Source organism: Limulus polyphemus, unplaced genomic scaffold (assembly GCF_000517525.1).
Source record: "Limulus polyphemus unplaced genomic scaffold, Limulus_polyphemus-2.1.2 Scaffold1457, whole genome shotgun sequence".
Classification (NCBI taxonomy): domain Eukaryota; kingdom Metazoa; phylum Arthropoda; class Merostomata; order Xiphosura; family Limulidae; genus Limulus; species Limulus polyphemus.
In genome coordinates this window covers 8,848-25,271 of record NW_013667067.1, presented here as the reverse complement: position 1 = coordinate 25,271, position 16,424 = coordinate 8,848, and the positions used below count along the sequence as shown (strand labels likewise).

Sequence of the window (16,424 nt, the reverse complement as noted above, 5' to 3'; positions counted from 1 at the left end):
TATAAATTTACATAACTTCCGTTCAGGGGACGGGTACTCTAGCTAGTTATTGCATATAATAAAAAGTACTGGAATTCCTAGTCTTCGACCTGAACGTTATAAGAATATATTGTTTATTGTTAAACCCATAACTACAAAATTGGCTAACTGTGCTCTGCCCACCACGATTACCAAAACCCGATTTTTGGGGTAATAAGTTCTCAGACTTACCGCTGAGCTATCAGGAGGCAAGACTATCGTGTACTTTCTCAACATTTTATATACACTTGTACTAATTGCTACGATAACAATAAAAAATAAAGAAAACATTGTTACACACACATGTGGTAAGCCTATACTCTCAGCCTATAGTTACGCTTTGTAAACAACACAGAGCCTAAAGTAATAAATAATTGCATCAGGTAAATAATTGAATCATCAGGTAAATACCTTTGGTTATAGAGGTTTAGACCCATGTAACTTAGTACTCCTCCCGATTGTAGGTCTTTCAGGTAAAAACTAAGAATTGACACACAACACGTTACCGAATAAATAAAAAAGAAGTAATATGCCTTTTTCTTCCTACCTCTGACAAACCATTTTCAAAAAGTACAACCATTAGATAGAAACCTATCCGTTCCTATAGTAACTGTTTCAATTGATTTATTTTACCGTTATTTGCTCTTGGCGAAGTAAGTTTACATCAACATTCAAAGCATTGGTGCATCATTACTTGTTCGTGCTTTTTGTCAGACGAATGTCATTTGGAGATGTTGTTTTGCTTGTTCGACAATCCAATAGTTTCAAGATGTTTCTTAGTTATTTTCAGATTTAAGCAGTATTGATAAAAAGTAATAAAGGTTAAATAAATATAATTTCTATGTAAACGATATATACTGCCTGACACATTGCATAAAATAAAACAGTTTTCGTTTAAAAATGTGCTAACTTATCCTTTAATATTTTTTATCCGTCTTGCGGCACAACAGTCACTCTGAGTTTATTTTCCAAACACACTATACTCTAATACTAGGTTTATAAAGTAACAGGTAAATCAATAAATAGGTCATATTGGAGTAATCGCCTTTTCGATATTTTATTATATACACTTAATAAAGAATACAGTAAAGTCAAAAATCTTCTTCAGAGAGTAAGACGAGAAGAATAAAATATCTAACCTGAAACATATTCAACATTCAGATTCTTTCAATTGAAATTGGTTTTGAAATTTCAATTTGTAAAATCAATTTAAGTCATTATTTCTGTGTGAATTGATAAATGACTTGGTGGTTAATATATCCATAGTTCTAATCGTGATCCGCTGAACACATACTACACTGTCAGCTATAGGCGAGTTATAAAAGTGACACTCAATCCGTTATTCGGCCGAATAAAGCCCTTGTGGCGGAGGTTCCTATTTGCTAGTCCCTCCCCGGAAAAGTTGTTCAATATAAAAGACAACCGCACCTGAAACTATGAGTCTGACCTAGCCATTTAGCTCACGTGCGCTAAAGGTAATGTTCTAGTTAACAATCAAAATTCTATTCAAGCAACGATTACCTTTTCGTTATAAACAAACCAACATTTCCGTTTTTAAAGAATATATTTTATTTTATCGATTTCGTTCATGTTGTAACTAACAACTTCTTTGTTGTTATCTTTTAACTTCAGTCTTTCTTTTGTACCTAAATCCCGTTCTTGTATACCTATGGATCTATAATCAATTTTCTTTCTAGAATCCAAAGTATTGCACGGTATCATAATCACAGCCTTGCCACTTATCGCTAACCCTTATTTCATTTGAACTAAAAGTCCGCAGTTTCTAGGCGATATTATTCAGTGGTGTAGGAAGACGTTGCAAAGTGGGGTTGCTTAGCTAGACATGCAGATAGTATAATAACATAACTTACATTTGCTATATAAGTCAAATATATAAAAGTGGGGGTGCTACAGCACCACCGATTCCGACGCCTCTGTTACTAACGGATCTAGACAACTCAATTTTCATAATACTTTTTCAGGTAACTGGCCAAAATTTGTATGGAAGCCGAGCATAAATACTTCCCAAAGCTAATGTTTATTAACATCAACGTAAAAGTTTGAAACTATAGATCAAGCAAACCTCGCTTATTTTGTTTGAGAAAGTAATGTGCCAGGCCATGACTTTTATATAGTTGTAAATACCAACGTTAGAACGACTTTTCATATCTGACAACGAAAGAAGAAAAAAAGGACATGTGCGCATCTGTAAACCAGACCGTTATATATATTAGACTACAAATGTATATACTTCTTAGCCAACCAGCCATATAGAATCACACGAAAAACATATGTTCCCACATAAATTCAATAGAAACTGTATGTAATATACAAATATGAATCAAATTCAACCTACACTTACAAAGGTTATTCTCAATTACATATCAGTAAAGTTCCAAGTTAAAATTTTGTGTGTATGTGTGTATGCACCATACTTGAGGGTTTGTTTTTTTTTTCATATACTCTGACAGCATACCAACAAGTGCATGATGTTATTCACATAATAAATCTACAGGTTGAAATTTGCCAGTTTATTGCTCTTTCTGACCTCAATTTCAGTACTTCAGTCATATGATAGAACTAAGGAATTCAACGGGTATACTTCTGAAAGTTTAATATCTTGAAAGTGCCATATCTTTGGTTTAAATATAGTGAATAGTAAATGTCTGTTTCATTAAACTAAAATATCGGGCTTCTTACTATACAACGATCTTTACAAAATTTGGTCGCAAATATCCCCGTGTAGCCAAAAAGAACTGATAATACAGATAACAAGAACGCCCTCTGAATAAACCTGCGTAGAAGTATAACTGAACCAAGACAGAAATATCTGGGTAATAACTTACCACTTAACCCTACTAGTCACGTGATGACCTCTAGTTTAAAACTGTTTCACGCGTAAACTGAATTTCCTACATTAAAACCTCCAACAACATAATTTACAGACTATCTTCAGAAAGCGTTTATTTGCGTTCCAAATCATTGGGTTGTGAACTGCTATTACTCTGCAGACCAAACAACTAGAAGACGATGACTTAGTGTGAAAAACACTCACTAATGTAGCATGTGCACACAGCTGTTCCACTCGGTAGGGGTCTTATCAACGGGAGGGCCACTCGGAATCCCGGGCAAGAACTTTCTTTTTTAAATGGCTATGGGAAGTATTTACATGTATTCCCTCTATATAAAGGCTCCAACGACACACTTTTTTGTATCCACTCGAGGGCGCTGCATTTCTTACCGATCGTTCTAATCATACACTACAGCTCAATGTCTAAATATAGACAAACGTGCTTATACTGTTTACGAGTCGAATCCCCTGATAATCACAGAATGTAATCACAAAATGAATGAGCTTTTTTTTTTTTACTTCACTTGCAAAAGGGATATTTTCTACGGGTGTTCATCATCAGTCGAACTGATTATTTCTTCTTATTCAAGTATTATTTGATTTCTAGTATCTTCTCTATATGTATTAGCAAGTTCATTCCAATTCGAGGATCAATCTACAAAAAAGTGATTCACCGGAAGCTAATAATCAGATCGTAGAAACAAAATAAGAATTGGAAGAAATTATGTTGAGAATTTGTAGTTTACCATTAACGGTAATATTAAATACGATCGAGTCGTGGCTATTTTTTTCCTCAGTATCCTTATAGCGCTCCTCCATATGGTGTCATGCTGCTTTTAAAAAAAGTCGATGTCACTCGATAAAAACAACTGTATATCTCAGCTACACTTCACTATTTCTACATTATTATCGAACTGTTGTAAAAGAATTTTTAACAATGCGTCTACTTATAACGTATATTCAAAATATGATTCCATATGTACATCATATATACTAAGGCTAAATTTCACGTATGCAACGATACAGCGTTTACAACTTGTTTTTTTTTTTAAACAGAAAACACTTACGGGTCATAAACTGCCCATATCAACAAATGTACTGAGAATGAAACATTTCACAGACGTACATGGTATATGTTTGAAAAATCCAATACGCCTATTATTTTTTATTGTTTCGTTACCAACCCTCCAAGTAACAACAAAGAAAGCATTGAGGCTATGTCTTAATAACTGAATATGCATTTTGTTTATATAAAATTTCTATTGGCGGTAGAATAAAGTTGCACATTTTTATGAACATGTTGACTATGATAACTTACGTGCGATTTTAACAGCAACTTTAACACCGCCTCAATGTCAGCTGTATTTCAGCCTAACGTTGGGAATTCTGCAGCATCAGCAGTTAGGTACATAAAGTTAATTAAGAAAAAAAGCAAATTCAGTTTGTCTGTTTTTTTGCTATAAGGTGAAGAACAGGGCATGTTCGCATATAACTGTTTTAGGTTTCAACATCACTAACTACCATTTTTTTCATCATCATTCAGTCCATAGTATAGCAGCCTAATAACAGAACAATAAAACAAGTAATATTTTTTGTTGCAAAAATTGAGTATGATACAGGAATGGCAATGCCAAAAAGTATACATACAAGGTAGGGATTAACACACAAACCCATACAAAAGTAGCCATTAAGTACTGAGTCACCCTTACAAGCTTATGGTTATTATCCACTGTAAGAATGTATAGTACTACTCAGTTTAAATGCATTTATTCAAACTTGAATTCATGCAACTGGCAGGAATTCAACATTTAGTTGTAGAAAAATTATTCTTAGAAAGATTTGGATCCCTATGTATTGATGTTGGTATGGTTTTGTGTATTCATCCCTACTTTGTTTCTGTACTTTTTGGCACTGTCATCCCTTAAGTTCTGCAATTTTTTATTACTTGTTTCCCTTCTCTTTTTTAAAGAATTTCATTGAAGTAGGTTGATAAGTGAACATTTGCGTTATTATTCTAATTCAATGGTAATATATAATGTTAATATCATATCAGTTTCTCTAATTTTGAATTACATTGGGAGCTAGTGAAACTGGAATGGTTACTCCGCTGGGCCAACGTTAAGGGGATAGTTACAAACCCCAGGCTTTCCAACTTCACCTCAACTCAGTGCCTGTCAATACAATCGAAACCACCACATGCTAAGGTCACATCCATTAAAAAGGAGGACATCATACAAATCCCATGCCATGAAGCATGATACCACGCATACACACACGGCTGTCAGGCTCAGCCCCACTGAAAATGTGAAAAAAGTAGACACCTATATAACATAATGGTTTGATAATTAAGAAACTGGTGTTTTTAAACTCAGACATCAATAACATGTACACAGATCTGTCAGTTGCATAAATACTTGATCTCTTTGATAACTTCAATAATAATTTAGCTTAGTCTTTCTTTATTATTTTTTTTTCCTGAAATTGTTTTGGCAGATGTCATGTTTGTGAATTAAGTCCCAAACGGTCGTTATATAAGAACAATTTGTGCTGCCATCTAGCGACCAGAAATGAAATGTAATTAGGAAACATGGAAATAATATATGCTTATAAACTAGACTCACTGCTAAGTAGTAGTTTCCTTTTTTTATCACTTCCACACCAAAATACGTGTGGTAGAAGAACAGAATAATATTACTGTTATAAAAGCTGTGTAATACTCGATAGTGGCAATTAGGTACTCAAATAATCTATAACTCAACTTTAGCAGTTATTTGTAAACATCATAGAGTAACCGACTGAATGCGGCAGCCATTTCTACATATTAAGCACAAGTGCGATTAGTGATAGCATATGCACGTTATAAAACCAAACTTATAATTATTTTTTTAACTTTTTAAGCATCCCACATAACTGATTTAAATTATAAAACTGGTAACATTCACAAACAGATAGTGGAATACATAAAACGCAGTAATACAGACAGGGTTTCATTTTGGTACTGATTATTCACTATCATGGAAAAAAAGGTCGGAACATGATATTATAGTAATATCTTTCTTGGAAGTTTTAATATTTGTTATTTTCAAATCAAGTATTAACTAATACTGCAGCTACATATGTTCATTCAACTCGCATGGCCTAATATTTTTAACACAATATCTTGCATATATCTAATTAACATATTTTGTTTTTTAACAAGCCATTAATTAGTCTTCAATGATTTTCAAAGTCATATATACGTGGAAGTTTCTAAATAGTTAATTATATACGATAACTTATATGTCGACGATTGTTCTACCAACTTTCGTTTGATGGTTAACGTTTCAGAAATACTTTTAAAATTACAAGAAACATATGCGCATGTCTGTGTTAAAGTAATTCGTACAACTCACAAAGTTACCCCCTTTCATACTTTTCAAAGTGCTTTTAGTTAATGATATTTTTTATTTTTTGTGAGAGCCTTTATCTTCTCGAATCACCTTAACACTAAGTATTAGAACTTAGCATGATATAGTGATTAATGTGCCAGACTGTGGATCCGAAGGTGTTCAGATCCCACTCTTTGGTTAAACAAGTTTTTTGTTTCTTTTGCTTACGACAATGGCTACTAAGACTATCTGTTGCCATCTCTAATTTTGAGCTGCTAACCAAAGAAAAGGCAACAGGCCGGCAGCACCCACCACCAATTCTTGGGCTACGCTTTTACCAACGAATAGTGAGACTAGCCGTTACAATATAACGTACCTACGGCTGATAGTATAACCATGTTCTGCATCGGGTTTTGTGAGTAGGGCAACCTAAATTCCAGGCCATGCTAGATTGGTTAGACAAGAGTAGCTTAACGGTTGGCGTTGGGTGCCGTTGAGTACTTGTCTTCCTTCTAGTTTATCAGTTAAAAATGAAGAACGGCGAAATATGTAAACAAAACTATATAGATATATATAGTTATTGAAAAACAGTGGTTAATACGCATATTATACATACAAATTACTTTTAAAACATTTTATATTTTACATAAATTACATTAAACTTTTTGTGATTCCGAGAACAACAACAAAAAAGCATCACCGACAAACTTAGCTTATTATATTTTTGTTGTTCAAACGTTCGTTCAAGTAGATTTTTAACGTTGGATTTCTAACTGAACTGATTATAGAAACAGCTTAAAGCAAGTAATGTCATAAAGCCCACCAGGTGTTTTAAATTCACAATACAATGAACGGTACTTATATATTCAAACCATACAAAAACAGCCAGACACGTACACAGGTTTAAACGACATCGTTAGCTCCTGTCGGCAAAAAACCCTTCAAGAACAGGCAACACACAGACGCACATTCAGAGCCTCATGCTATGGGAGATATACAGCGAACAAAGGGTGCATTCGACCGAATAAACACCTTACAACGACAAAGCTGTGTTGTTCTTCATCTAACCCAGTTCAGTTACTCTAATATTTTTCTTTCTTCGTTGTTTTCGTGCATAAAAGGTTTACGACCAAATACTAGACATTTCCCGCCTTTGTTTACTACTGGACCAAAACCCACATCATTACGCGTTAACAAATAACAGCTTATGATCCTGCATAACATTTAATGAGTCAGCATTTAGGCCAATAGGGTGGCCAATCACTATATTTTATTGATGATATAGTCAAAAGGTTTTGATTTCTTTCCCATACTTTGCTTTTATTCATAGAAGTGTTCACGACCTGCCTTATGGCTGAAGTAAATTTTGTGGTTGAAGGGAAAATCTTTTATCATGATAAGTTGCTCTTCCATTCTATATATAGTTAGTTATAAGGTTTAGGGGGCGATTAAGCAAAAACGTTCAAGTGAAGCTTGGTAACTGTGTGTATTATTTCGTACCGTTTCTTTCCGTGCAGATATTCTGTGATTTATTTTTTCCAAACATGAGACCACAAAAATAGCTTTAGTCCTCAAGGCAATATCATGGTTTAACTATAAAAAAGTAATACTGAGATAAAAAAAAAACCAAATTACCCTGAAGTTCTCAATTACTTTTTACCGCGCCATCTACAAATAATAGGACTAACTAAACAACATAAAACATTCGTGTAGCCCATTCACAAACATATATGAGCATTTTTATTTCAAACATATCATTTATATTTTGCTTAGGTTTTCAAGTAAGCTTGATTACAACGAACTGGATATAAATCTAAAACCTAGTATTAGATCTCACTTATATAGTCTATTATCGTTTTTCGTATCGAAAAGTACTATATTTGAAATAAAGTACTAGTTACAATTGTAACACGTACACACATTATGAAACAAAAAACATAATAGTACATACGTTTTAAATGTCACTACCTTCGTTTCGTAAAGTTATATGACAAATTATTCGTAGTTAACTTGGAAAGAAATGCAGCAATAATAGGAAATTCAACAAACACAAAAGAATTGTAAGTCTGTTTTTGATGTGACTAATAATTGCAGATGGGCTAAATCGTGGCACAAACTGACCTACCTGTGCAACATATACCAGAAAAGTAACAACTGAATCCACATGAGCTCGTGATTTCTCTCGTTACACTTCAATACTTCTACTAACATAAGGGGTCAAACACATTATGATATAAACAGCAACGTGGTAAACATTATAGTGATGCCACGTGAAAATAAAATTTGCGTACACGCATACATATATATATAATATTTTTAAGCGAAACATATGGTTTTACCCCTAGGAAATAGTATTAGTTATAGTTTTAGCGCAGAGCTGAGCAGTGGGCTATCTGAGCTCTGTCCGCCGCAGGGAATAAAACTACAGATTTTACCGTTGTAAATTAGAAGACTTACTGCTGACCCGCTGGGGAACACAATAATAGTTATCTCGAACTAAATGCACATAAGAAGTGAAAAAAAGATCTAAATTATGCTGTATGACTTTATTATTAAAATAGATCGAATGACATAAGAACCAGCATGATGGGCGTGGCTTTGTTGTTAGAATTCCGAACTGTGAATTCGAAGGCCAATGGTTCGAGTCCCATTGGCACAAAATCCTTTTCATCATATTGGGAAACAAGGATACGTTTATAACAGTGATGGCCAAACCTCGTCACTTGATTAGACTAGCCAAAGAATGTAAGATGGGTGTTGTTGGGTAGATGGTTTCCCTCTGTCAGTTCAAGATTAAGGACGGTTAGAGCAGATAACCTTTGTTTAGCTTTGAGCGAAATTTCCTAAACACTCAAATAACCAATTAATTAATTGGACATACGATTACCATACACACAAGTATATACATACCGAGTCGTGTCTCTTCCTTCTCCCGGCGCCGATGCACACAAGGCAACTGGAAATAATTATTTGAAATGACCAAAGTATCAATATATACATAATATATGCATTTAAATTAACAAAACACGAAATAATACAGGATCAGCAGAAAAAAGTTTCAGAAAAGAAACGCCAAATAAACCGGCCATTTTTGTAAAGTGGACTTTCAATCATCAGTAGTAAATGGCAAAATGTCATGAGATAAATTTAACCCTGATGAATGAAAGTCCACTATCCGAGAGCGCTCGACTATTACGGTTTCTTTATAATCTAGATCAATCAATACACGTACTTACACAAAGCTCCTCATAACAGTTAAGCAATTTCAGTGACGTTTTATTCTTTTCTATAACTTATGTACTATCATTACCAAACATACATAAAATCCAGTGACACAAGCATAAGACAACTTCTCTAATATGTAGGTCCAATCACAACACACAACTGGTGACAAAAAACAATTGAATTTAACATGTACCCTCCGTATTCATACGTTTCCTGTTGCATAACATCATATCTCAAACCCCATTTCCACCCGTCTTCTACCCAACTGCTGAGGTTCCCGCTTGTAAAAAATACGAGGAAGCAAGGTCAACCACTTCCGGCGACAGGTGCGCCCTCAATAGACGTTTTCTCACGCTACGATAACTTATAAGTGCACGAACCGTGTCCGCAGACAAAATATATTACACACTGGACATGCGTGCTGCCATACAGATTAATACAAAACCTTTTCCATATATTTTAGTCACGACGTATCTATGACAAAACAATAATGAAAGAAACCGCTACCAGGTGGTGCTCGACGTCGAGGTCCGAATCTACTGCACTGAGGTAATCATTGGAACTAGAACAGCGCTGCCAGACCAATAAATCTCATAATTATACAGATATATGATATGAACATAGTAATACAATGGCTATATATGTATTACATCATAACCGAAACAAACACAAAATATTACTTCATGTGTCAGTTATGTATATAACATATGCAAATTTAGATATACATTGAAAAGTACATAATAAATAGCTTTTCATTAGTGAATATTAATAAAAAACGCATTAGTAAGTTATGTTCTTGATGTTTTGTCTCAGCAACAATTTTAGCTTTCAGAAGATCATATTAAATCATTAAATTCACTTCCAAGTAACAAGCCCTTAGGTATCATTTAAATAATGTTGGTAATGGCTCATAATTTTACAAAGATTTCAAAGTAATTAATTACTGGCTTAGGTCACCCCTTAAAATAAATTGTATAAAGGACAATATTAGATAATATGTCTCTTCATTCTTTATTATTAAATCCCTAATAACCTCTTGAAATTCAAAGCCAAAAGTCCATAGAAAAATGGAAATGTGCCCCAAAACAAAATAGCCCATGTACAGCATCTGACAGTTTCCAGTTACCATACCAAAATTACGGTAATCAAGCCAGCCAACTTTGAGTGATAGATGCTAACAGACACACATACATAATGGATCATCTTTACAGTCAGATGCACTTGAGGGAACAGCCACAAATGATGAGCTCATGATGTAATAAAATACCTAGCTAACTTACTGTTTTGCACTGTACTATATACATGGATAGAGAATGACACAAACATTAATTGTGAATTACTTACATATTCCTGTTTAATAATGCTAAAAAAAACATTTTAAACTACATAAAATGAATGCTCAACTTTATTTTTCTACCAAGAAAGTTCCCATTAAGTTTCCTCAACATTTAAACATCTTTATCTGAGTATTTTATACACATTAGTTCTACTTCAAAGTTAACAAACTAACAGTGACATCAACGTCATGGTGTCCACAATTTAGTTTTGTACTTTTATAACATTATATAATAAGACTATCTGTACACTGCTACATTTATGTATGAGCAACTTTTAAGATCTAATTTTTCATTCAACATGCAAGTTTTGTTTACTTCTTTGTCAAGTCTCTCATGACTATATACAGGGTGATCCAAAAAGTGTACCCATCCTTTAAAGTTATGCAACTTCTGTATATCAATTCTAAAAGTTTTTATTTCAGATAATATAGGAGGATATCTAAAAATAAACCCAAAACCATTGACAAATTAAAATAACAAATCACACATACTTTCCATTGAATCAGAGTTGAAAATTGAGTAACAGCATGTTAGGCACTCTGTTGTAGATATCATGATTGTTTAAATGATGGTGAAGCCCAGTCTGATCATCTCAAATGATGCAGCAGTGTATGTACAGTTAATTTGTTGTATGAAATATTAATAAAGATGTCTTGCTGGTTTGTAAGTTCATTTACTATAGTCACATGAGCATTCGATATGTGGGTATATTTATTCAGGCTTTGTCATTAGTTCACATCTAGCTAAAAACTTCAAAGTAGCTTACACATCCTGTTTGAACATTCTGTGAAATTAAGCCCCAAGTGTACTTCTTGGTTCAATATAAGGAGTGCAAGTTCTAATTAAAATAAAGGATGTAAGTAATGCCAAAATTAATGTGAAGATTCTTTACAAATATTAGTCCATACTTCAACAGTTTTTTATCACATTCCAAACTTAGATATTTCTTACTTAGTTAAATCAGTGTTTCTTAATCACCTATACGTGAACCAGTGCTGATCCATGTGATTCCACAAAAATTTACAGAAGATTCATAGGTAAATATAATGGTTTTTTCATTGAACATGCATTTTAGTGACCCATGACAGCTTAGGAAGATAGCAAGCCAGTTCTTGGTATTGAGGTTTGAAAAACACTGGGTTAAATCACAAGGTAATATTATATCAACCTGGCACATCACTAACTGAAGGTAATAAACTTTTAAGACATACATGTATTATACCTAGATTTTTTAACATAACCTCTTTAGTATTAAAACGTTCAATAAAAGGAAACATTCCTTTTTCATTTTCATTATAAGAGTAAATACAAGTTTACAATTAATTTCTGTATCTAAAACATCTTACAAGTTCCTTTTTTTTCTTAGAATAATAATAATACTGTTTTTGTGTTAATAAAGGTGATCTAAACATATTTAATTCACTTTTTTATGCCTTAATTTCTTAAACAGTTTGTAACAATGACTTTAGTTGCATTTGTATTATTGTTGTCTAAGTGATATACAATTAACTACTATTCTAAATTCCCTCCCAAACAGTGTAAAAATGGTAACGTCTAGTCTCCAGAATGAATGAAATTTGTAACAGAGAAGGTACTAAGAAAGAAAAAAAACATCACTATGATACTCCTTGAAAATGGATACCCTGAACATCTGATGAAGAAAAAATTAGCCTCGAGAACAAATAGGACGAAAATTCCAAAAACATGGTCATATTCCCATATGACTAAGGTCTTTCTGAAAATGTACAAGAGATATGCAAACAGCATAAGTCAGAACATCACTAAAAATCCACAACACAATGGAGAGCTAAAACACCATTTACAAACCTTGTAACTGCGGACTCCCTCCAATACCTCAGAGAAACAAAAAGACAAACAAAAGACAAAATTCAGGGGCATAATAGACATACAAGAATGTGTAATACTGCTCTATCTACAATAGTCCATCATACCAGAGAATATCATAGGATAAAGTAAAGTAGTATAGAGAAATAATGGTATATTATCCATACATGAGAAAGAAAGATAAAACAATACTTTTGCATTCACCTAACTGATAACACACTCAGCCATTCTATCAAAAAAGTTAGCAAAACCTGGATAACTCCCCTGAAGCCATTCAAACAGTTAAATGATTCAAGTTATAATAAAAGAGATCCCATTCGAGTGGGAAGAATACCAACCTTTAACAAGGAGACCTTGGAATGAATCCTGGCACCTACCACCACAAACAGTCCCCCCTCAGGACTTCCCAGAAGATGGTGGTAGATTAGAAGCTGAAACACAGAACATAAACTAATTAGTAACTATATCTAGTGTTTCAAAAAAATTAGTAACTAATTAACAATTAATGTTAGGTAATTTTACATACACTATTAACCATGACAACAATGAATTGGAATCAATGACAGATTCCAATATTTTACACAATTAATACTTAGGTACTATTACTCTTGTATAATTTACAAAACAAAATCAGTCAGAATCTTTATTGGCTTTTAATCTTAAAATAATCAATGATATGGCTTGTTTTTAATTATTATTAACTGATGAATTCAGCTTTGAAGACAGAAATATGGAAAATACTTGATTTTTGTGTGAAAATAAACTAATGTTGTTCAAGAGAAAGAGATTTTGGTGTGATTGTACTGTAATTTGTTTTAATTTTTCTAGTTATATCTGATAACTGTACATTAAGCACTCAGGCAATAGCAAAAGCTAAAAAGGTTGACACTAAAAAAAAGAAAATACAGGGGGTTACGTATGTTATATTAAACCAATTTTGAATATGAATATCAACAGCTCATATAAAGTCAGTTTTAGTGGAATAGCATATATTAGAACTACATTTTTACATTGCTTGGAATTTTGTAAGTAGTGTCATGCCATCAAAGAGTGCTTTTTGGATAGGTAGGTTTGTAATAGCCCTTTCAGACAAAAATTATTCATACACTCATATCATAAAGATGTGTTCAGACTGGGGGATTTATAATCTGAAAGGTAAGGACATCCCTTGTACTTAATCGCATTGGAAAAAAAGATATATGGATCAACTCAGGGCATTAGGAACATTCTGAAAGATCTACAACAAGTCATAATCCAGTCATGGTAAGCAAAGTTTGGTGTCTTGTAACAACTTAGAATCTACAGACACAAAGATCACTGGCAACAGCTGTGAATATGCCATAGGCAACAGTACACAACATTATCAGAAAGGATTCAAGCTGCTTCCAAGATATATCCATTCAGCCATTGCACACTTCAAACTGCTGGAGAATGAAATGAGTGTTCATGCTATTCCATCCAAAGACATACTGGTCAAGTCACCAGAAGCACTCCTATAAAGTCCTGTGTAATTGGTCTATTGAAAGGGGCACTGTAAAACTGTCATCCTTGTATAGTAGGTGACTTATGACAAACACAAAGAGAGGAGTGGTGTGCTTTGTATATGACAGCTTTTTTTGCAATGATAACTAGACTACAGAACTATTGTCAAGATGTATAGTTATCAGATAGAGCATGGTCACACATCGCAACAGGGGTTGTAATGTATAATGTATAACACAATGATGGCAGGATAGAAGTTTTCATATGGTAAATTGTAATAAAAGTATATCATTACAAAAGCAGGGAATGTGCCCTAGTAGAAATTCAAATCATGGCTTCGATTTATCTAAGCATCAAGTTTATTCTTATTTAGTACAAGTTATTTTAACAAAGACATATTATACTACCTTTTCTCTATACTTTTTTCAGCAGAATATTTTTCTTATATGAAAACCAAACACTGTCAACAGTAATTTCAATGGATATTATAAAGAACCTTTTTAATAAGCAATAACACCTTTACTCCTGAACACAATACATATTAAAAATACACATAAGTTTGACCATTGTCCAGTATCCTTTATACTTAAACAAATGGTGCACGAGTTCAACCAGTGTTCTGTATCCTTTAAATAGTACTGATTAGCGCCACTGTTCATTAAACATATTTAACAGCATAGTTCAACTAAACTGTTGTTTACAATCCATTAAACACAGGGGTTACTCTGGGCTTTGCCAAAATCACACATTGCAATATTTTACTTTTGTTGGTGGCAAAATGTAGTGTTTTGTGATTTCTTTAGCACCCAAATTTTGTGTTAGTAAAATTTGATCATCAGTGTTTCATTCACATCATAGTTACAACATGGCTGTCTGTTTATTGTACAGGTTAAATCACAGGCAGTTAATTTCACCTGCTTACACATGCTATACAAGTGTAAGTTCAACATGTAATAAATAAGTGGCTCCTGGTTTTGAAAATTGGCAAAGAATTCTGAGGCTGGTAATATTTCTGGCTCTAACTTTTTATAAGCCAGAGCAGTCCCTTAAACATTGTACAGACAAGCTTGACCTTACAAACTTGTTATTTTCACATACATATATATTAATTTGTCATTTAGCAGTACAGTGAATTTCAGTTCACTTAGGTTTAAACATTCCACATTAAAACTGCTTCTATTTTCTATACTATTTTCATAGCCAATCAAATGACGTGTATTTTTTTAAACTACCTGCCTTGTAAAATATCTTCATATCATCAAATTTAGACATAATTAAAATCAAAATGTTACCAATATAACTGGGATATTCATAAACATATACTAATAGCAGATTATTACAAACTCTAATGCTGATGTTCACATATTCAGAAGCTTATTGTTTTTCACAGCACTATCTAAAACTCTCCATCAAGTTCAGACCCTCCATTTTTTGTAAGAATGAACACAAAGATCCCTATGAAATGCACCTACTAGCACTAAATCACTCATCTGTAGCTGTTCATACTTGAATTGTACTAATAACAATTTACATTATTATATTAATGATGTAAAATGTTTTCACATATTGAAGGTTAGTTCAGTTATACCATAACCCCATTTAAAAATGTCTATTTCCATTCCTCCCATTTATATCAACCATCCAATCTTTTTCCCTGACATTATACTACTGGCAAAGAAATGTTTAACCTATTTCCCTAAATATAAAATCTCCCATAATCAACAACTATGTTTCCATCAATATCTGTATGCATGTAACTCTGACAAACCAATCAGAAGGGCTGTAGAAAACACCAATAAGTTTCTTATTTTTCTGTTAAGTATTTCATCTCCCAAATACTGTACTTTAATAAGCCACCATGATAACATAGTGCTCATTTCTAACAAGTATAATCCCCTCTCCTTTATTTTTCATGGTTTCTAAAAAGACCAAAAAACAAAAGTTATATATTGACAATATTCTTTAAAACTATACTCTATAACACCAATGATATCTAGCAAGCTAACAACAATAAAACAACAGCACACTGCTTGAATGGCATAAGAAACTGACCAACCAGAACACCAAAATCCTTTTATTCCATAACACTGCTAATATTATTTCCATCACAATTACACCTATAATTCAAATTATGATAACCCATATGCATTACCTGGCATTTATTATAATTAAAAACCATCTACCATCTATTTGCCCCCAAACAATTCATGGCAGTAATTTTGATTTAAAAATTTTTCAAAACTCCAAAGAACATTTTGGGGCTTGAAAGAAAATCCGGGGTGGTTAGAAACTTTTGTT

At 33.1% G+C, this 16,424-nt stretch overlaps 1 protein-coding gene across 9 annotated transcripts in view; it reads right to left on the bottom strand.

Moving 5' to 3' along the window:
* Positions 1 to 13,087, bottom strand: part of LOC106463665 (rap guanine nucleotide exchange factor 6-like) — a 165,523-nt gene extending 152,436 nt beyond the window's left edge. For 7 of the 9 annotated variants that reach the window (XR_002611530.1, XM_022391224.1, XM_022391228.1 and 4 more), the window contains exons 1-2: positions 12,983 to 13,087; positions 9,148 to 9,193 (exon numbers count right to left, since the gene is read on the bottom strand). The gene's annotated coding sequence lies outside the window, so the exon portion shown is untranslated. Of the gene's footprint in view, positions 1 to 2,864; positions 2,959 to 9,147; positions 9,194 to 9,473; positions 9,519 to 12,982 lie in introns of those variants that run through there. The other 2 variants (XM_022391225.1, XM_022391227.1) reach the window with 2 other exon arrangements.
* Between the last annotated feature and the right edge of the window lie 3,337 nt (positions 13,088 to 16,424).